Here is a 23,809-nt window from a genome sequence, read left to right on the forward strand (position 1 = left end):
TGTTTCCCTCAGTTCTTCGCATAGTCGGCTCTTCCTCACTCTTCATATTTCAGGCAAAATATTACCCTTTAAAAGATACTGTCTACAACGAATCACATTCATTTTCTCTAACTACATCAAGAATAGCAGTTCCGTAGCCCTCTGCCAGTGCAGCCATTCAACTTTAACCTGAAGGAAAGATGAATCTCTTGAAGTTTAACTACTTAGCATGGGTAAGGAGCATGGGTATCTATCTGTATATGGTTCTTAGACTTCATGCCAGCCATCAGTCAATGTCATATGACATGCCTGCCTTATAAGAAGATATAACAATAGATAATGCAACTAACCAAATACAAGATTCCTTTTTTCTCCCGAAATTACTTTGGCAGGGGTTGAGTGGAACAGGAAGGGCCTCTCGCACTACGGGGCACACTCTCACCTCCTTACACCGCTTTCCTGTTTGAAGTAAAGTCACTGTCCAAAATAATTTCAACCTTTTTCTACCCAAGCATATTCTATCAGATCATTCTGCCTAATTTCCTTCATAGCATTGATCATTGTCTGGAATTATCTTGTTTATGTATCTGTTTCCTTTTTTTAACTTGCTATTCAAAAGCTATATGGTAGAAGGAGGGAAGGCAAGAAGGAAGAGAGGAAGAAAGGAAGAGAAGGAAAGAAGGAAAAATTGAAGGAAGCAAAGAAGGAAGAAGAAAGGGAGGGTCATAGGGAAGAAGGGAGAGAAAGGGGAATTATAAAGTGTGTGTAGGTTCTGGTTAATACCTGCTTAAATTTAAGACTATCAGGCAGAAAGAACATACACAGTGCCCTTCTTTCACCGAGATGTGTAAAATCTTTTTCTGTTTGTTCGTTTTGAGACAGGGTCTCACTCTGTCACCTAGGCTAAAGTGCAGTGGCGTGATCTCAGCTCATTGCAACCTCCACCTCTGGGGTTCAAGCAATTCTTGTGCCTCAGCCTCCCGAGTTGCTGGCCACATATCACCATGCCTGGATAAATTTTTTTTCTTTTTTCTTTTTTTTTTTGTATTTTAGTAGAGACAGGGTTTCACCATTTTGGCCAGGCTGGTCTCGAACTCCTGGCCTCAAGTGATCCACCCACCTCCTCCTCCCAAAGTGCTGGAATTACAGGCGTAAGCCGCCTGGCCCAGAGGTTAGATTTTAAATTAACTAATAAAGTGTAAATTAGAGATAGTTAATATTATCATTGAAGAATGCTTATATCACTGTAAAATAGTGTACTCATGGTTTTATGTATACAATTATACAGTGCAAGTATTTGTAAATGTATAATAATGTATCTATAATATGCACTCTATAAAATAGTACATATGCAAAATATAATTTTATAGTATATAGTCATGTGCAACATAATGACGCTTTGGTGAGTGTGGGACCACATACGTAATGACAGTTCTATAAGATTATAAAATTGTAGTTTTACTGTACTTTTCCTATGTTTAGATACACAAATGCTTACCATTGTGTTATAGTGCCTAAGGTATTGAGTATAGTGACATGCTATATAGGTCTGTAGTCTAGAAAGCCATAGGCTATACCATATAGTTAAGGTGTGTAGTAGGCTATGCCATCCAGGTTTGTGTAAGTCATCCTATGATGTCCACACAATGCCATCACCCAACGATGCATTTCTTAGAATATATCCCCATCATTAAATGGCACATAACTGCATTAGATATACCATTAAGTCACTATATTCATTTCTTGCTCTTTTTAAATTTTTTGGCCCTGTTCACATGGTTGAATTCACATATGATGCAACTTCAATTTTTCTACCTCATGGAGCTGTTGTGAGCAACAGATGACATTGTGTCTAACTGGAAAATTACTAAATCTATATATGATAGAGGAGATGATGACAAGGAGAATATTGACACTGATGACAAAAATGATAATGAAGATAATAAAATGATGGTGATAAAGATGATGAAAATGATGAAGATGGTGAAGCTGACCAGAATGATGATGATGAAAATGATAATGATTTGAAGACTTCAACCTCATTCAGCTTCCTTAGACTAGTATTTATTATTGTAAGGTTTTCCATGCTGACAAAGAGGAGGAAGATTCCAATCATAAGACAATATTCTTTCTATTAATCAACAAAATTAAAATAACATTATTTTATAATATTATTATATACAAGTATAGGTTATGATACTTAAAACATAGAAACTGCAACTCCATCTTTGATTTAATTCTATTTGAGCGTGTCAAGCCTAATATACTCTAATCAGAACCTCCTGACTTTGATAGGGTTAAGCCTTAAACATATATACCAAAGTGCTTTTGTCTGCATTGATGTGAAAGATCAGTTAGAACAACATTATTTTGTAGTTATAAGACTTCAAACCACAGTGAACTTTAGTTCCCTGAATGACTCTTCCAATGTTTAATATCGTTCTAAAAATGTACAAATGTAAGAGCAGAGAGCAGATTAGTGGCTGGGAGGAGAAAATATCCCCGATCAAGGATGAATGATGGGCTCTTTGTATAAAGTTGCACCAGGTCTTTCCTTTCCTCAGAAAACAAATTGCGTGGTTGGTGATTTGGGCCATATCTTCAGATCATAAACGTTTTTCTGCAACAATACAAAATATGCATTGTTACAGTCAGATGAGATTTTTAAAAAAGAGTTGACAAAATACTTTAAAAATAACCTATTTAAGTATAACTTTTTATTATGGAAATTATCAAACACATACTAAAGTAAAAAGAAAAGTATAACAATTCCCCTTGTACCTCATCATCTAGCCTCAACATGTTGCCACTTTTATTTCATCTTTGACTCACTAATCCGCCCACTCCCCATCTTGTTTTTCCTGGTATATTTTAAAGAACATCCCAGACAGGCTGGGTGCGGTGGCTCACGCCTATAATCCCAGCACTTTGGGAGACCGAGGTGGGCGGATTGCCTGAGGTCAGGAGTTCAAGACCAGCCTGGCCAACATGGTGAACCCCGTCTCTACTAAAAGTACAAAAATTAGCTGGGCGTGGTGGTGGGTGCCTGTAATCTCAGCTACTTGGGAGGCTGAGGCAGGAGAATCGCTTGAACCCGGGAGGAGGCAGAGGTTGCCATGAGCCAAGATCACACCATTGTACTCCAGCCTGGGTGACAAGAGTGAAACGCCATCTCAAAAAAAATCCCAGACAGTGTATGATTTCACTGTAAGTTATTCAATATATATCTTTATAGAGTAAGACTTTAAAACAATGTAGCTCTATATTAAGGATAATTTCTTAATATCTTAATTCTTAAGAAATTAAGAAGGATTTCTTAATAATATAAAAAACAATTATAAAACTCTTTTAAATAATAGCAGTGCTGAAAACTATCAGAACACCTTGTCTTAGGCACGAATCTGTTCTTACTAGCTCTGGCATTGGTGGTTCAGCTTGAGCATCCTATTGCACCCTGAGTTTGGCAACATGTGTTGGAGTTATTATATTACTAATGGTATAGATCAGGGTTGGCAAACTTCTCTGTAAAGGGCCAGATAATAAATATTTTCAGCTTTGCTGCCCATAAGGTCTCTGTCATGACTACTCAACTTTGGTGTTGCAGTGCAAAAGCAGGCACAGATAATATATTAAATGGGCGTGACTGTGTGCCAATAAAACTTTAATTATAATGAGAAGAAGAGGGCTGGATTTGGCCCTTGGGCCAGAATTTGCTGACCCAGGCTCTTAATAAGGTAATCCAATTCCTTCCCAAAGGGGGTTGGCAGACCTTGGGGCCATGATTACCTTGGAGAGTTGAGTATGTTGCGATTGAAAAGCAAAGCATTAGGATTCAGAATACCCAAATTCCACATCTCTCTAGCATTTGGAAACTCTATAGGCCACTTACTTTTTGGTTCATGGTTTCACATTTATTAGATGAAGATAGAGGCACCCACCCTTCTTGCTTAACCAGGTTTTTGCAGACCCGGATGAGCCCATGGTTATGGAAGTGTTTACTGAGCCATAGTTGCTGCTGCAATGCGAGGCATTCATTATCCACCATACATTGTAAGTCTGGGTGGTTCCCAGGCAATGATTCTTAATTATATTTTTATCCCTCTTTTGCCATTTTTTGGGGGTGCCAGATGTAACAATAAAAAGCAAACTTAAATTCACTGACCACTTCTACATATATGACAGGGACAGTAGGACCAGGGAGTTTTATATGCATAATTTGATTAGTCAGGTATTATTACCTTGCTTTTTAAAGGTGAAGACACTGAGACTGAAAACAAGTAATGGCCTAATCCCTGTTTTCTTTTTCTTCTTGAGACGGAGTCTCGCTCTGTCACCGAGGCTGGAGTGCAGTGACACCGTGTCGGCTCACTGCAACCTCCGTCTCCTGGGTTCAAGCAATTCTCCTGCCTCAGCCTCCTGAGTAGCTGGGATTACAGGCTCCCACCACCACGCCTGGCTAAGTTTTTTTTTTTTAAATATTTTTAGTAGAGACGGGGTTTCACCATGTTGGCCAGGCTGGTCTTGATCTCCTGACCTCAGGTGATCCACTCGCCTCGGCCTCCCAAAGTGCTGGGATTACAGGCATGAGCCACCCCGCCCGGCTGGCCTAACCCCTGTTGAGAGTGAGTGTCAGGGTCAGGATTTGAACCCATCTTTATCTGAGTCCAAAGCTCTTGAACTGTATGTATGTCTAGTGACATTGAGGGTGGACAGTCACCTTTCTCTATTTTGCCACATTACCAACTAACCCTTTAGTAGTTTTCATAGTGCTTTCCACCAATATTAGCTCATTTAATCTTCACAGCAGTGAAGCTATGCAACTCACTCAAGTCATCAACCTGAAGAACCCCCACTTATTCTCAAGGACCATGCTGAGCTGTCACTTCTCAAATCACCTAGACTGAGTCAGGTTCCTGTGTCAGATGCTTTTACTGTCACACCTTGTATTTGCTTTGTGATGCACACTTCATTACTGTGACTTAAGTGTCATCCTAGAGAAAACTTGTTGAGAGCAGAAACTATGTTGTTCTTGCTCGCCACTCTATTACCACCCCTGGCCCAACAGTAAATATCTCTTGAATAAGTGAGTTTCTAAAAGTCACGGGGATGGAAGCTGGATGCTTCTGAGTGGTTTGCAACACAATAGTATTTATCGCACTGTAAGTTGAGCTGGTCATGTGAACCATCCAGCAGGAAGCTTGTTAGGAATTCCAAGTCAGTGACTCTATGTCTGGGAGTGCTAGGAGTGATAGACATCAGGTCTATCACCAGCTTCTCAGATAGGCAAGTCATTCTTCTTGCATAGAGAAACCTGGAGGCATCAAAGGTGGGGTGGTGCTCAGGTTACAGTACTTTGGCTCAGGTACGGGAGAGGTGGTCCCTCTTCTCTTTGGAAATGTGAAGCGTGTGTGTGTGTGCACGTGAACGTGGTGGACAAAGGCTACTTCCTCATACTATACATGAAAGGGCCATAGGAAGATAATCAAAAAGGAAAAGAAAGGTAAGAGTTGTTGCAAAATGAATTGTCCTCAGAGGCTAAATGGGTAACATACATTTGGGGGGAGGGCTGAATATAAGAAAGAGAATATTGATGCAAACCACAGTGAAACACCATCTCATGCCAGTTAGAATGGAAATTAAAAAGTCAGGAAACAATTTAAAAGTCGGAAACAACAGATGCTGGGGAGGATGTGGAGAAATAGGAATGCTTTTATATTGTTGGTGGGAGTGTAAATTAGTTCAACCATTGTGGAAGACAGTGTGGTGATTCCTCAAGGATCTAGAACCAGAAATACCATTTGACCCAGCAATCCCACTACTGGGCATATACCCAAAGGATTATAAATCATTCTACTATAAAGACACATGCACATGTATGCTTATTGCAGAACTGTTCACAATAGCAAAGACTTGGAACCAACCCAAATGCCCATCAGTGATAGACTGGATAAAGAAATGTGGCACATATACAACATGGAATACTATGCAGCCATAAAAAGGATGAGTTCATGTCCTTTGCAGGGACATGGATGAAGCTGGAAACCATCATTCTCAGCAAACTAACACAGATACAGAAAACCAAACACCGCATGTTGTCACTCATAAGTGGGGGTTGAACAATGAGAACACATGGACACAGGGAGGGGAACATCACACACCGGGGCCTGTCGGGGGGTGGGGGGCTGGGGCAGGGATAGCATTAGGAGAAATACCTAATGTTGATGACACGTTGATGGGTGCAGCAAACCACCATGGCATGTGTGTATACCTATGTAACCTGCATGTTCTGCACATGTATCCCAGAACTTAAGGTATAATAAATAAGTAAATAAATATATAAATAAATAAAAATTAGAAAGAAAAAGAAAGGGCAGAGTATAAAAGTTAAAAAGAAGAGACAATGATGAAGTCTTTAGTGATCTAGAGAATCCATATTCACCCTAAAGACATTTAAATTCAACATGTGAAAGCAGGTCACTTTGTAGACAAGACACAGGCAGGCACAAGGCTGCCCATGGAATTCAACTTTGCAATTCCCCAGAAGATGGAGATAGGGAAGGAGCGATGACAGCAGAGAGGAGAGGATGTGACACAAGAGAAATGATTCCTGGGCAGATCGTGAATCCTGGATGATCCCTATGGGCTTTATTTCTTGAATTCACACAGACACCCTTCTAGTCTTAAGACAGTAGTATGTATGCAGAATTCCACCCACAATATGGTATTATTTGGTAGTAATTACATCATCAAATTTTCATTCTCATGCACTATGTATGATAGGTTGGGACTAATTCAGTGAAACAAGGACATTTTCTTATGGCCTCCTGTGATATTTCTAAATGAAGGTGGCTGATTTTTCAGCTTACTAAATTCTAAACAGATAATTGGAATAATACTGATGTTTCTGGGTGCTTTTATTCACAGATTTTCTTCTTCCTTATGTTAATTTCTGATTTGGCTTCCAGAGTATGTACAGGCCATCGTGCTCCTCTTATCTTTAATTAAGGTCTTTGCCATTTCTCTTCAACAGAGTCTGAGCAGGTAATGCCAGGGTGCCTGAGGACTCTGTGGGCACCTCGGTTAATGTTGGGCCATGCTAGAGTCACAACGTGGGCAAGAGTCACTTATTGGGCCGGACCTTCATCTTATGTTTAATTATCTTAAACATTGCAGGCTCAGCCTGTCTGTTTGCCATGGTCTGTCGGATATAGAGAATGTTGATGGAGTTTCCTTTAGGTTTCTCCAAAGAGCCAAAGGTTAGACCCTTATGAGGCTACTGAAGCCAAGGGCTTCGTGGCAGGACTGAGATTCCAGAACTGGATAAAAATTACCCTCTAATCCAGCACTTGCTTTTGCGAATACATCCAGAGGCAGACAATTAATTGAACCAATTGTCCAGCAACATGGATATTTAGTGGGCATGAACGCAGAGGATGCTTACAGATGAAAGCTTGGAACTGTTTTCTTGCTCTGTGTGTTTGGGGATGGGTAGGGGAAGAAACAAATGAGCAACAGAAGCCTCCTCCTCCTTGAGTAGGATAAATATGGCTTAGACTAATAAAATACAAGCTGGAATGCACCATTTCCTATTCCCCAAACAGGCGTCCTGGCAGTTGAAAGCAAGGAGAGGAAGGAAATCTTTCATGAGAAAGGAATTGGGGAGTGGAGGCATTGGGGCTTCACGTGGTAGTTCTCCTGATTACTGACACCCGCCTGCTCCTAACAGCCCATAGAGCTACAGCCACCAACTCCCAAATTTGTCACTGTCACTTCACAAGTGCCCGGCATTGTTCAGGAAATTGTATGTGTAAAGTAGAGCTGCCTGCGCCCAACTTCGACAAGGGAGCAGCCTTGCGAAGGTGCTTGAAACCGAAACAGAGGCTTATGTATCCTATTATGTGCCTGAGCAAGAGTCATAAATAATTGTGACAAGTTTTTTTTCCCATCCCATGTGACAGTCCTTGACTCTGCCTCCTGTCTCCTCTCCCCTCTGCCTCATAGACTAGACTTGCCAGGCTGAGTGATGATAGATGTTACCAGGCAGCAAATGACAGCTGGATAGATTTTTTAGTTCGTGCTTTAGAGGGAATCAGATATGCTGTATAAAGCAATAAAAAAAGCACACTCACAAGGTGGGTTAAGAATAGCCAGCACAGCAGTAACCCACTTTGTTGTGTATCAAAAGTTAAATCTCACATGGTCTTAGTGATGTGTTAATTTTTCAGACTCCTGTCAGAGTGACCGTGAGGACAGTCACTTTAAAAAAAAATTTAAAAAAAGGATAAAAGCCATCAACTGTTTTCTTAGTATATTTTGGTTTTTCAAATGAGACAAAAGCATTCTCTTTTTAAAATCATATCTAAGAAGAGAAATAGGATTCTGGTGTTTTGCCGTATTGCTGTATTGCTGTATTGCTGTATCCTTCTCAATCTCAAATTTAAAACATAAAATTGGAGATGTGTAAGGTATGGAATTATTCAGCCCCTGTTCAATTAAATGAATATTGTTTTTTAACATTGCTCATCTTCTTCCACACACTGTATTGATCTAGATTCTGTGTAACAAATGGTCTGGTTTCCCAGCCACCTTGGAAATGTCATGTAGGAGTCAACAAAACTACTTAGTGTATGTTTTATAAAGAATTACAGTCTCCTCTGAATTACTCAGACTTTCATCTCGGGCAAGCCGGCTTGGCTACCTCATGTCTCGATGGATATGCAGAGCTACCAGAACATGATTCAGTGAACTACCCCACTCCCTGGTTCACAGACGTGACAGGCTGAGACGTACTTAGTCATCGCATTTCTGTCTTCTCCTGCACTATATGGGAAGTGGCTGCTGTGTAATTTAAGAGTGCTCAGTATATCAGATCACGACTCTTTTCCCCCTTGATTTTTCTGATGAATCACGTTAGGAAGGCTGTGGCTTTTACACGGCAGCGTGCAGCATGAGGAGGCAAGGCAGCACAAAATGTTTATTAAAAAAATATGTCTTTCCGGCTAGGTACCAGGCAAGGGGAGTAATTTGAGTTACGCCTCTATAATTCAAATTTGGGGATAATTCAATACTGGTGTAGTTACATTTCCAACCACATCAAGTTGTACATGTATTATTGGGTGTTGTTTATTACTTTGGTAGTAGCATTCTCTCCATAGGACAATTTCCATAATGAAACCTATTTTCTATGGCTTTATCACTCAACGGGTTCAGTGTTTTTGTTTTTTTTTTTTCCCCAGCAGACATGAATTGATGAGATATATGAATGCCCAGAAAATGTCATGAAATAGTTAAAAGGGCAGGTTTGGAGATCTGCTGTCTAAGTTCAAATCCCAGCTTGTCTTCTTACTCCTTGGGTGACCTTGGGCAAGTAATTTAGCCTCTTTATGCCTCCAATCTTTTAACTGGAAAATAGGGATAATGATAATCCCCCCATCATAGGGTTGTTTTCAGGACTCAATGAAATAAATGTGCTTAGTACAATCCCTACTAATAGGTATTGAATACATATTATTTTAGTTATTATAATCATTATGATTGAGTTGTTATAATTATTACTGGGCTAGTTTCCCCCAGGCCACCTACATCTCCTCACTTCAGGTCTTTCCAGACTTGATGACCATATGTTGGATGGGTGGATGGAAAGTTATTTTAGGAATGGAGCCCTCTTTGTGGTTAAATGAACAGTAATGTTTTACATTGGTTCAGAGTAGTCTTTGATAAGGATGCATATTCTGTACATCACTGATACTACTTTTTGGACCATTTTCATCTCTTCCTCATTTGAAAAGAACCTTCAGTGAAATGCTTTATGTGGACATGGCAGGTAGAGTACCTGGATTCATCGATCAGTTCTTTTTCTGTTCTTTCTCTCTTGCTTGCCATTCTAGCTACCTAGGTAGACCTCGTTGGCTTATAAACATAAGTCATAGGCAGGTTCTAATATGATTTTAGAAACATTAAAAAAATTGGACTGTGATTCCCAGTAAGGAATACATTTTATATTGTGACCCAGGGTGCACGTGCATGCATAATATATAGAGGTTTTGCTGAAGCCAGTGCTCCATGAAACATCAATTATCCTTCCCACATGTGTGATACACTTTGGCATTTTCTATCCTTTTCTATTTCATTTGTTAAAAGTGATGCTTTAGGTCAGGCAAGGTGGCTTATGCCTGTAATTCCAGCATTCTGGGCGGCTGAGGTGGATCACTTGAGCCCAGGAGTTCGAGACCAGCCTAGACAACAAAGTGAGACCCCTGTCTCTAGAAAAAAAATATAACTGGGCATGGTGGTGCGTGCCTGTGGTCCCAGCTACATGGGAGTCTGAGGCAGGAGGATCACTTGAGCCCTGGGCAAGAGAGCAAGACTCTGTCACGTAGAAAAAAAAAAAAGTGATGCTTTAACCAGGGTGAGCAAACTTTTTCTATAAAGAGCCATAGTAGATATTTTCAGCTTTGAGGGCCATGGAGTTCTTGTTGCAGCTACTCTACTCTGCTGTTGTAGCTACTCTACTCTGCTGTTGTAGCCACAGACAAAACACAAAACAATGGGCATGGCTGTGTTCCAGAAGGACTTGACTTACAGACACTGAGGTTTAAATTTCATATAATTTTCTTGTGTCACAAAATATAATTCTTCTTTTGTTATTATTAAACCATTGGAAAGTGGAAAAACCATTCTCAGCTTGCAGGCCACACAACACCATGCAGTAGCCAGATTGGCTCGATGGATTGCAGCTCGCCTATCCCTGCTTTAGCCCACGAAGCTAATTTTTATGACTTGTACTTGCAACACTCTTTTGGGACATTTCCCAAAGTGACTGCGAAGGGACATCTGTTTAGCAGGGATGCAAATGGGTGCTAATGGAGAGAAAGCATCTCTCTTCAAGTAGGTTAGTGACCCTTCAGAGTAAATAAAAGGTGCCTACCTCTTAGCAGAAATTCTGTGACTCTTTAACATACCACCAGACCTGATAACTTTCTTTCTTTCTTTTTTTTTTTTTTTTGAGATAGAGTCTCACTGTGTCACCCAGGCTGGAGTGCGGTGGCGCAATCTCGACTCACTGCAACCTCCGCCTCCCTGGTTCATGCCATTCTCCTGCCTCGGCCTCCCGAGTAGCTGGGACTACAGGCACCCGCCACCACACCCAGCTAATTTTTTATATTTTTAGTAGAGACGGGGTTTCACCATGTTAGCCAGGATGGTCTCGATCTCCTGACCTTGTGATCCGCCCACAGCCTCTCAAAGTGCTGGGATTACAGGTCGGGCGTGGTGGCAGACCTGATAACTTTCTAAGAGGGGTACAATAAGGCATACTCTCTAACTGTGTGACCACAAGACGCTTATTTTTGGAAAATATCTCTGGGTCTTGAGTTCTGAGGAATGCACTCAGTGGAACTCTGTCTCGAAGCAGAAGTCTGGGGAAGGCCGCCCTGTTTTAGTGACGGCAAGCATTCTGTGTAGAGATCACAGTGTTTGCCACTGAGAAAGGTCTTTGGCGAGTATTAGCCTCCCAGTGAAGGAATACATTTTGGGATCTCCTGTGAGCACAACACTGCACAAAATATATGAAAAAAATGATGAGCCCAATCTTATTCCCAGGGAGTTTATAGGCAAATTTGAACTTGGTTACAGGCAACATGTCAACAAGCACAAACTAACATGGTCTCGTTTAGACTGAAGACCCAGGTGTTGGTGATATCACAGTAGGTGATAATAATGATAATATCTAGAAGCATTTTCTGTTGTCTCATCATCTTTGCATATGTCATGTCATTGATTTTAACAAGAGTTATGTGATTTGGTGGGGCCAGTGTTTACCAGCCCATTTTACAGGCAGAGATATGAAACAATGGCTTCAAGTCATACTGTTACTGAGGCGCCAAGTTGAGGGTGCACGTCTTCCTTAGAATTCCTGTAGTTTCCTCTAAAAATAGTGGAAATACTTTGAAAAGGAGGAAAATTTGGAGTGGGATCTCGAAAGAGCTCACAGAGATTGATCCTTAAGAGAATCTGGAGGATGCAGAGGGGTGTGTGTGTGTGTGTGTGTGTTCGCACGTGTGAGGTTGATTTTGGAAAAGACACGGGTAGAAATAAGTCCTATGTAAGAGAAGCAAAGCCCTTTGACAGAAATATCAGTAGTTGCTAATTTAAAAGCAACCAACTAACCAACAAAGTAACCCTTTAACCCCTAACACTATTAGAGATTATTCCAAGTTAGAAATCTTGAATTCAATTTTATAGTACCTCCTAGTAGCAATTCTGAATCAACTTCCTGTTTCGGAACTATGGGAAGCCCCACTCTAAAACTATTTGAGAAAAAAAAAGTGCTATGCAATCCTTTGGCATTGAGGTTGATATTAGCCAGCAATGCTTGAGAAGAGCAGGAATGGTGTTCCCATTAAAAGACAAATTAGGGTCAGGCGCGGTGGCTCATGCCTGTAATCTCAACACTTTGGGAGGCCGAGGCAGAAGAATCACTTGAACCCAGAAGTTTGAGACCAGCCTGGGCAACATGCAGAAACCCCATCTCTACAAAAAAATAGAAGAATTATCCAGGCATGGTGGTACATGTCTATAGTCCCAGCTACTCGGGAGACTGACTTGGAAGGATCACCTGAGCCCAGGAAGGTTGAGGCTGCAGTGAGCTGTGATTGTGCCACGGCACTCCAGCCTGGGCAACAGAGTGAGACCCTGTCTAAAATAAAATAAAATAAAATAAAATAAGATAAGATAAAATAAAAAGACAAATTAAGCAGTGAGTCTCTTTCTGCTTCTATGTTTTCCCCAAGAGAACTTTCATGGAAATACTTTTGTTTTGCTTGAAAAAAATACTTTAGCAGCTGTGAAAAAGTTACTGCAGTTCAATAGGATGTAAATAAAAGAGGCCCTGTCAATTCAAGGTTGTAATTTGACAGTGCACCATTATTTAGACGGAATATTGAAACGAGAGTAAAAATGACTTCAGGTCATGGTACTACTTCCAATTTAAAGAAAATTAAATACTGCTTTGAAAAACTGTGCTGCATATTTAAAACTCCTATCTCCTAGTTGCTGGGGGTTAGATGTTCCACACGGCACCTGGAAATCTGTCAATATTAATAGGTATGATGATTCTTACTGGCATATGCTTATCGTCTACAATTTTGATAACAGCGTTGAGTGAATCCGTTGCTCTGTTTTCTGGCATTTGCAGTGTACATTGAGGAATTAATAATTAGTGAAAGTGTAGCCAACTTCTAGAATTAGCAGTCCACTCAGAGATGCCCAGGTGAACAACACGCTGCTTCCCTTTGTCATTCAGGTCCCAGAGAGATCCCTCCTGACAACTCTATCTACAGCAGCCACCATCCTCAGTCATTCCTTAGCTTGTCGCTCCATTTTATTTCCTTCTTATCACTTATTGTAACCCGAAGTCATCTTGTTTATGTGTTCTTTTACATCCTTACTGTCCATCCCCTCCACAGTATCAGACCCTTGAGAGGACAACCTGTGCATCTATACCCAGGGTCAGCAAACCATGGCCCATGGGCTGTATCTGCAAGCTAAGACTGCTCTTCACATTTTTATTTTTTATTTATTTTATTTTTAAATTTATTTCTGAGAGAAGTTCTTGCCCTGTTGCCCAGGCTGGAGTGCAGTGGTGTGATGACGGCTTACTGCAGTCTCAACTTCCCAGGCTGAAGCAATGCTCCTGCCTCAGCCTTCCAAGTAGCTGGGACAACAGGCATGCACCATCATGCTTGGCTAATTTTTCTTTTTTTTTGTAGAAGTGGGGTCTTGTTATGTTGCCCAGGCTGGTCTCAAATTTCTGGCCTCAAGCAATCCTTCTGCCTTGACTTCCCAAAGTGCTGGGATAATAAGGGTGAGCCACTGCACCCAGTCTACATTTTTAAATGGTTGAAAACAAGCAATATTTCATGACACATGAAAATTACAAAATTCAATTTTCAGTGCTCATAGGCAAACTTTATTGGAACACCACCAGCGTTATGTGGTTACGCATCGTCTATGGCTGTTTTTGCACAACATACATAGATAGTTGAGTAGTTTCCCAACATGATATGGTCCAAAAAGGCTAAAATATTTAGTACTGTGCCCCTTACAGAAAGTGTTCACTGACCCCACCCTATGTCCGGCACAATGCCTGGTAATTCATAGGGGCCCATTAAATGCTATGGATGAACTAATAAGGAGCAGAGCTTGGCAAGAGCTATTTCCAAGTGTCCCTTCCCTGCTGCCAATAAACAAGAAGGAGGAACAGATGAACCCAAATTAAATACTAACTCCAGGTTCTCAGACAATCACCAAATCTAAGAGGGCAGGTGGAGTCTGCTCGGAAAATTTGCTTAACATTTCTTTAAAAGAGATGACAAGGTACGGTCTCAGGAATTCATGGTATCTCAGGTTCCAATTTCTAAAAACTGAGTACGTTCAATTTTCCTTTGGTCTAATATGTTTTCTCTACCCCAGCTCTTCCCCACCTGCTTTTGATCTGTAATCTGACTGAAGACTGAACTCTGATTTTTACCACCCTAAACTCAGCTGACCTCCCTTCCAAAAAATGTCAGCCTCTTAATCCTCTTAATAAAAAGGCCCATGTAACTGGGAGAATACATTTGAAATAGTCCACAGTACAAAAAGACGGTCTGAAAATAACAAGGGGAAAAAAATGTACTAAACGCATCTGCACACACACAAAGTTGCTAGGGAAACATGGCAATCCCTTGCAAACTGCCAGCACCATCACATTTATAAAGAAATGACAACAACTGACCTTTGTCTCCTCTTTTCCTGCCTGCCTTTTACCGGGAACAGAAGAGCCTTGTGGCTTGAATGATGCTTTTGATAGGCAGATTTTCAGATTCTGTGCTGTCTGCCTGGATGAGGGGTCCCGGTTTACAGCTCTGCTGAGAGCTAGAAAATCTTTTATGACTGTCACCTCCATTATGACCTAGTCTGTGCAATTGAAAGGTGCATTTTCACATTGGAATTTGGCTTCTATAGTCCTGAGGAGAAAAATGACATATTTTGTTGCATTATGTAAATATTCCTGCTGAACAACAAATTAAAAATATCCATTAAAGGTTTATTTGATATCTTCCTAATTATTGCCCATTGCGCATTTGACAAATTATTTACACATTTTAATAATTGCGACTTTCTTTAGAAGTGACACAAAAACAATTACTTTTTCGAAATTCCACTGTGTATATGCTTTTGAAACTACATAGCCATTAAAAACAGTCTGTCGAATTAAAGGTTGGGCAATTAATTAAGTGCAAATTCTGTAAAACTGGACCAAGGAGAAAATTCATCAAACCTATGAAATATGACCTATCTTGTCCAAAAGACAAATATGTTTAAACAAAAGATGAAAATTGATGACAAAATTATGGGTAGCAAAATGCACACAGAGCAAATATAAGACAGCTGTACTTGGTTTCAGAGTGTTGGGTTTACCCTTACAGAATTCATGATTCATTACCTTCACCGTCTTGTAAAACTTTTCCTAGTTAATCTCCAAAGTACTGTATCTGGGATAATAAAAGTTCTCAATAAGAGCTTGGAAGGCCATTACATTAATGATTTGCTGGCCTTTGCGGGATCCCAATTAAATGCAACCCAAGTTGAGGCTGGTAGCCTAAGGGTACGTCTCCCTAGGACAGTTGAAAGCCACTTTGCCCATGTGGCTATTTTCTTTTGTTTCTCTCTTTGTGCCTTCCTTACACCAATTTTCAGTGTCAAAAGTTTCCATTTCCCTTTATCTAGAAAGAACTCTGCCATTATTAAGACTTTGGCTCTTACCATGAGCGACAAGCCCTGCGTGGGTTTCGAGTATATAGCAGGGGACACCAAAAGCCAGAACAGCGGTTCACATGCGTGTATCCATAATGGGCCCTAGACATGTGTATTACAAGTTCTGGATGTTACCCTTAGGTGCTCAGGTTCACAAATCAACATCAGCCCTGGTGCAAAGTGGGCGGAAGAGGGAGGCGGGTTCGCGGACTGTGGGGATTGTTAAGGATACACGGCTGTTATTTCCATATTAAAATGTAATGATCTCATTAAAGTTAAAACCACTGTTAAACTTGATTGAGTAAATTACTTAATTAACCATAGCATCCAGTGCATTCCTCCAGGGTATACCTCTTCCTCAAGATGCAGAACAAATGCAGGCTCAGCTTATAGAATGTTATCCAGGGTAGTATGATAACACTCATCTTAGACTGACTTATTTCAGAATCTGTTAAAAAATTCAGAATCTGTTAAAAAGCAATGAAAAGCGAGAAAGTGAGGGTGTTACTCGGTGTTAAAGGAAGATGGGAATAGCCTACCAATGAAAGCAGATATATTTTATTGTTAGGCTGACATCTCCGAAGATTTTCTTGATTAAAAAGAAAACCACCTGATAAGCAGTTTGTGGAGCGACTGCTTTAGCTGGTTCGACAAAGCATTTCCTTTTTCTCGCATATTCTACCTTTCTCTCCTTTGCTTGAATATCCAAAGATATCTCCATGGGGTTGGCAGAAGCTCTTCGAAAGCTTTGTTTGGGGTTGTGTTTGGTTAAGTGACTCTGAATTGGGGTTGCAGTGAGTTTTTGTGGGTGACTGGGTGGATGGGGGAATATTTAGGAAACATCTCCAATTTGCCTGCCCAAAGCCTGCTTTTTGAAATATAAGGGTTTTTTGTTTGTTTGTTTTGAATGACTACCTGTGACACAAGTGGCCAACCAAACTGTACTTGAAAGAAGTAAGTTGTCCCAATTTCTGGTGTTTCTTGGTTTTTGCAAATATAGCATAAGGATAATAATAACTGACTACTTTATGAGGTTGTCGTAATGGTTACGTACGTGAATATACGTAAAGTGCTTAGAATAGTGATCTGTTCCCAGGAGGTATTGACTATTATTATTATTCCTAAGCATAGGAAAGGGAGGGGGCAGGGATGGAGAATGGTCCAGAAACAATGCAGTCGGAACTCTTGATCAGCAGATCACCTCCCAGACAAGCTTTTTCTTGGCTGCTGAGTCCAGTTAAAGAGGCCAGGGATCCCCAGACACTTAGTAGCCAGAAAACCTGGGTTTTGTTTGATTTTGTTTTTTTTAAAATATGTTTTCCTCTAACCCAGTGTGTTGCTTATATCAGAGCCTGGAGTGGAGAACTGTGCTGGGGTAGGGTCTTGCTGTTGCTTGCATAACGTTTGCCATTTAGAAAGATAAGTCTTGCAAATCCCATCTTCAGAGGGATTAGAACTAAACTTAATAAAGCAGAAGCTGAACACAACTGGAGTAACCTTCTTATGCCTAGTTTAATATGGTGCCTTTGTAGATAGACATCTTTTAAATATATTTTTATATTTTAGATTTTTTTGGATTAATCCCAAAAGAAGAACTTGAGGGATTTCAAAGAAAACAATTTATTTGGGAGGTTAGGGCAGGAAACATAGCGAAAGATTGAGAAAGTGGCATAGAGAAGGGAAGAAATCCAATATATAATTTTAAAACTATATAAACATATAAAATGGTTTCCAAAAAGGAAACCAGGTCAGGATAATTATTTTCTAAAACTAGTGGTTTAGAATAAAAACCAGATATCAAGATATCTCCTGAATTGATACTCATCACAACTCTAAACAAAGATGAACAGTACTTACTGGGCATTTACATAGTGGCATAGAAAAGCCAATTCTAAGCCACTACATAAACTCATTTTAATAACTGTGAGATGGATGTAGGTGCTTCTATTATATCCGTTGTATAGATGATGAAACAGACACAGAGAGGTTAATACAATTGCCCAAGCTTACCAAGCTAATAAGGGGTAGTGTTTGAATTTGAAAGAGTTTGACTTAAAAGCCCATATTCTTACCATTCCACTAGTTTCAATTTCACTCTCTAAAAGGGGAAAAATCCTCTTACATTAACATGCCCTGCTTAAAGATGTGACTCAGGAGAAGGCATAAGAGACAAAGAAAGATAGCCAAATAGAAGCTTCCGGCAATCATCTGCCCAAAGGAACACCAAATTAAACAACTATCCACACACCTTCATAAGAACCAAACATTAGGTGAGCAATCACAGTACCTGGTTTTAACACCATGTTAAGGAAAGAGGCACCAAAAAGGGTGGGAAAGACAGTCTTGAATCACCTACACCACTCCTCCTACATCCCCTGGCAGCTGCCCTGGGGTGTGGAGAGAGCATCTGTGCACTTGGGGGAAGGAGAGTGTGGTGACTGTGGGACTTTGCATTGGAACTCAGTGCTGCCTTGTCACAGTGGAAAGCAATATGGGGCAGAACTCGGCCAGTGTCCACTGAAGGAGCATTTAGACCAGCCCTAGTCACAGAGAAATTGCCCATCCTAGTGATTAGAACCAAAGTTCAGGCAATCTCCATGACCACAGCAAAATCCTCCAGCATACTAAATGAACTTGAAAGGCATTCTAGGCCACAAGGACTGAAATTCCTGGGCAGGTCCTGGTGTTGTGCTTGTCTTGGAGCCAGTGTACTTGAGGTGCATGTGGCCTACTGAGACACCAGTGGGGGTGGCCAACAGAGTGCTTAATCACCCTTCACCCAACCCCAGGCAGCACAGCTCATGGCTCCAGGAGACTCCTTCCCTCTGATTTAGGAGAGGAGAGGGGAAAGTAAAGAGGACTATGTCTTGGCAACTTGTATACCAGCTCAGTCACAGTAGAATAGGACACTAATCAGAGTCCTGAGACACCTATTTCAGGCATCACGACCATCTAGGAAAACATGACCTTACCAAAGGAACTAAATAAGGTACCAGTGACCAATCTGGGGAGCAGAATATGTGACCTTTTCAGACAATTCAAAATAGCTGTTTTAAAAAAGCTCAATGAAACCCAAGATAACACAGTGAATGAATTCAGAATCCTATCATATAAATTTAACAAAGAAATTGAAATAACTAAGAAGAATCAAGCAGAAATTCTGGAGCGGGGAAATGCAGCTGACATACTGAAGAATGCATCGAAATCTTCCAGCAGCAGAACTGATCAAACAAAAGAAAGAATTAGTGAGCTTGAAGACAAGCTATTTGCAAATACATAGAGGAGACAAAAGAATAAGAATGGAAAAGAATAAAGCATGCCCATAAGATCTAGAAAATAGCCTCAAAAGGGCAAATATAAGAGTTATTGACATTAAAGAGGAGATAAAGAAAGAGATCGGAGTAGAAAATTTATTCATGGGATAATAACAGAGAACTTCCCCAGTCTAGAGAAAGATATCAATATTCAGGTACAAGAAAGTTATGAAATACCAAGCAGGTTTAACCCAAAGAAGACTACCTCAAGACATTTAATAATCAAACTCCCAAAGGGCAAGGATAAAGAAAGGATCCTAAAAGCAGCAAGGGAAAAGAAACAAATTACATATGAAGGAGCTCCAATGGTTCTGGCAACAGAATTTTCAGCGGAAACCTATGGGCTAAGAGACAGTGGCATGACATATTTAAAATGCTGAAGGAAAAAAAAAACTTTTACTCTAGAATAGTATATCTGGTGAAAATATCCTTCAAACATGAAGAAGAAATAAAGACTTTCCCAGACAAACAAAAACTGAGGGATTTCATGAACACCAGACCTGTCCTACAAGAAATGCTGAAGGGAGTTTTTCAGCCAGAAAGAAAATGACATTCATGATCAATAAGAAATTATCTGGAGGCATAAAACTCATTGGTAATAGTAAATACACAGAACAACAAAGAATATTAGAACACTGTAATTGTGGTGTGTAAACTACTCATATTTCGAGTAGAAAGACTAAAAGATGAAACTATCACAAACAATAACTACAACAACCTTTCAAGACATAGGCAGTTTAATAAGATGTAAATAGAAACCACAAAAAGTTAAAAAGCAGGAGTTGAAATTAAAGTGTAGAGTTTTTATTAGTTTTCTTTTTGTTTGTTTGTTTTGCAATCAGTGTTAAGTTGTCATGAGTTAAAAGTAATGGGTTATAAGATATTTACAAGCCTCATGGTAACCTCAAATCAAAGAATATACAACAGATACACAAAAATAAAAAGCAATAAATTAAAGCATGTCACCAGAGAAAATTACCTTCACTAAAATGAAGACAGAAAAGAAGAAAAGATGGAAGAGAAGACCACAAAACAACCAGAAAGCAAATAAGAAAATGGCGGAGTAAGTTCTTACCTATAAGTAATAACATTGAATGTAACTAGACTAAATTCTTCAATCAAAAGACATAGAATGGCTGAATGGATGAAAAAAATTAGACCCAGTGATCTGTTGCCTACAAGAAACACAGTTCACCTATAAAGACACACATAGACTGAAAATAAAGGGATGGAAAAAAGTTATCCCATGCAAATGAAAACCAGAAAAGAGCAGGAGTAGCTATACTTATATTGGACAAGATAGAGTTCAAGAGAAAAACCTATAAAAAGAGACAAAAAAGGTCATTACATAAAAGAGTAAATTCAGCAGGAGGATACAACAATTATAAATATATATGCACCCAACAGTAAAGCTCCCAGATATACATGAAGCAAATATTATATTATTATTAGAGCTAAAGCGAGAGCTAGACTCCAACACAATAATATCTAGAGACTTACACCCCACTTTCAACATTGAACAGATCATCCAGACAGAAAATCAACAAAGAAACATTGGACTTAATCTGCACTAGAGACCAAATGGACTTAATAGATATTCACAGTACATTTCCCTTAACACCTGCAGAACACAATTCTTCTCCTCAGCACATGGATCATTCTCAAGGATCGACTATACATTAAGCCCCAAAACAAGTCTTAAAACATTCAAAAATTGAAATCCTATCAAGTGTCTTGTTTGACCACAATGGAATAAAACTAGAAATCAACAACAAGAGGAACTTTGGAAACTATACAAAAACATGGAAATTAAATAATATGCTCCCGAATGACCAGTGGGACAATGAAAAAATTAAGAAGGAAATTTAAAAATTTCTTGAAATAAATGAAAATAGAAACACAACACATCAAAATTTATAGGATACAGCAAAAGCAGCACTAAGGGGAAAGTTTATAACAATAAGTGCCTACATCTAAAAAGCAGGAAAACTTCAAGTAAACAACTTAATGATACATCTCAAAGAAATACAGAAGCTAGAGCTAACCAAACTTAATAGAAGAAAATAAATAATAAACATTGGAGCAGAAATTAAAGAAACCAAAAAATACAAAAGATCAGTGAAAGCAGTGGTTGATTTTTTTTGAAAAGATAAACAAAATTGACACACTGTTTGCCTAAGAAAAAAGAGAGGAGACTGAAATAAATAAAATCAGAGGTGAAAAAGGAGAAATTACAACTGATAACACAGAAATTCGAAGGATTATTAGAGGCTCCTATGAGCAACTATATGCCAATAAATTGGAAAACCTAGAAGAAATGGATAGATTCTTAGACACATACAACCTATGAAGATTAAAACGTAAAGAAATTCAAAATCTGAACAGAGCAATAACAAGTAATGAGATCGAAGGCATGATAAGAAGTCTCCTAGCAAAGATAAGCCCAGGACCTGATGGCTTCACTGTTTGAATTTTACTAAACTTTTAAAGAACGAATACCAATTCTGCTCAAAGATTTCAAAAAATAGAGGAGGAGAGAATACTTCCAAACTCATTCTACAAGGCCAGTATTATCTTCCTGCCAAAAACAAAAGACATCAGAAAAAGAAAACTACAATCCAGTATCCCTGATGAGGATTGATGCAAAAACCCACAATAAAATACTAGCAAACAGAATTCAACACCACATCAAAAAAAAAAAAAATCATTTGTTATGACCAAGTGGGATTAATCCAGGGATGCAAGGATGGCTCAATATATACAATTCAATTAATTTGATTCACTCTGTCAACAGGATGAAGGGCAAACACCACATGATCATTTCAATCGATGCTAAAAAAGCATTTGATAAAATCCAACATCTCTTTATGATAAAAACCCTCAAAAAACTGGGTATACGAGGAACATACCTCAACATAATAATATCATACTGAATGGGGAAAAACTGAAAGCTTTTCATCTAAGATCTGGAACACAACAAGGATGCCCGATTTTATTATAATTATTCAGCAAAGTACTGGAAGTCCTAGCTAGGGCAATCAGATAAGAGAAAGAAATAAAAGGCATCAAATTTGAAAATAAGAAGTTAAATAGTCCTTGCTTGCAGATGATATAATCTTATATTTGGAAAAACCTAAAGACGCCACCAAAAAACTATTAGAATGGATAAACAAATCCAGTAAAGTTGCAGGATACAAAATCAACATACAAAATCAGTAGTATTTCTATATGCCAACAGCAAGCAATGTGAAAAAGAAATTGAGAAAGCAATCTCATTTACGATAGCCACAAATAAAATAAAATACATAGGAATAAAACAAAAAAGTGAAAGATCTCAATAATAAAAAGGATAAAACATTGATGAGAGAAAGAGGATAACAAAAAAATGGAAATATACTCCATGTTTTCATAGATTGGCAGAATCAATATTGTTAAAATGTCCACACTACCCAAAGCAATCTACAGATTAAATGCAATCTCTATCAAAATACCAATGACTTTCTTCATAGAAATAGAAAACAAAAATCCTAAAATTTATAGAGAACTACAAAACACCCAGCATAGTCAAATATATCCTGAGAAAAAAAGAACAAAACTGAAGTAATCACATTACCTGACTTCCAGTTATCCTATGGAGCTATAGTAACAAAAGCAGCATGGTACTGACATAAAAAAAGACACATAGACCAATAGAACAGAATAGAAAACCCAGAAATAAATCCATGCGTCTTCAGTGAACTCATTTTTGACAGAGGTGCCAAGAATATACACTGGGGTGAGGACAGTCTCTTCAATAAGTGGTGCTGTGAAAACTGGATATCCATATGCAGCAGAATGAAACTATACCCCTATCTCTTGCCATATACAAAAACCAAATAAAATGAATTAAAGACTTAAATCTAAAACCTCAAACTATGAAACTACTTAAAGAAAACGTTGAGGAAACTCTCCAGGATGTTGGACTGGGCAAAGATTTCTTGAGTAATACCCCACAAGCACAGACAACCAAAGCAAAAATAGACAAATGGGATGACATCAAGTTAAAAAGCTTCTGCACAGCAAAGGAAATCATCAACAAAGTGAAAAGGCAACCCACAGAATGGAAGAAAATATTTGCAAACTACCCATCTGACGAGAGATTAATAACCAGAATACATAAATAGCTCAAACAACTCTGTTGGAAAAAATCCAACAACCTGATTTAAAAATGAGTAAAAGGTCTGAATAGAGATTTCTCAAAAGAAGTCATACAAATGATAAACAGGTATATGAAAAGGTGCTCAATATCCTTGATCATCAGAGAAATGAAAATTAAAACGACAATGAGATATCATCTCACCCCAGTAAAAATGGCTTTTATCCAAAAGACAGGCAATAACAAACGCTGGCAAGGATGCAGAGGAGAGGGAACCCTCACACACAGTTGGTGGGAATGTAAATTAGTACAACCACTATGGAGAACAGTATGGAGGTTCCTCAAAAAACTAAAAATAGAACTACCACATGATTCTGCAATTCCACTGCTGGGTTTATACCCAAAAGAAAAGAAATCAGTATATTGAAGAGATACATATCTGCACTCTCATGTTTATTGCAACACTATTCACAATAGCTAAGCTTTGGAAGAAACCCAAGTGTCCATCAGCAGATGAATGGATAAAGAAAATTGTGGTACACAATGGAATACTATTCATCCATAAAAAAATGAAATCCTGTCA

The 23,809-nt window shown here is 39.1% G+C and overlaps 1 long non-coding RNA gene across 1 annotated transcript; it reads right to left on the reverse strand.

Annotated features, from left to right (window-relative positions):
* Positions 1–2,381: 2,381 nt before the first annotated feature.
* On the reverse strand, positions 2,382–23,193 carry LOC107970057 (uncharacterized). The gene is made up of 3 exons (XR_001712299.2): positions 22,705–23,193; positions 14,756–14,987; positions 2,382–2,599 (listed from the first exon to the last, which is right to left on the reverse strand). It is a non-coding gene; the product is annotated as an uncharacterized LOC107970057 (long non-coding RNA).
* Between the last annotated feature and the right edge of the window lie 616 nt (positions 23,194–23,809).

Source organism: Pan troglodytes, chromosome 21 (genome assembly GCF_028858775.2).
Source record: "Pan troglodytes isolate AG18354 chromosome 21, NHGRI_mPanTro3-v2.0_pri, whole genome shotgun sequence".
Classification (NCBI taxonomy): Eukaryota; Metazoa; Chordata; class Mammalia; order Primates; family Hominidae; genus Pan; species Pan troglodytes.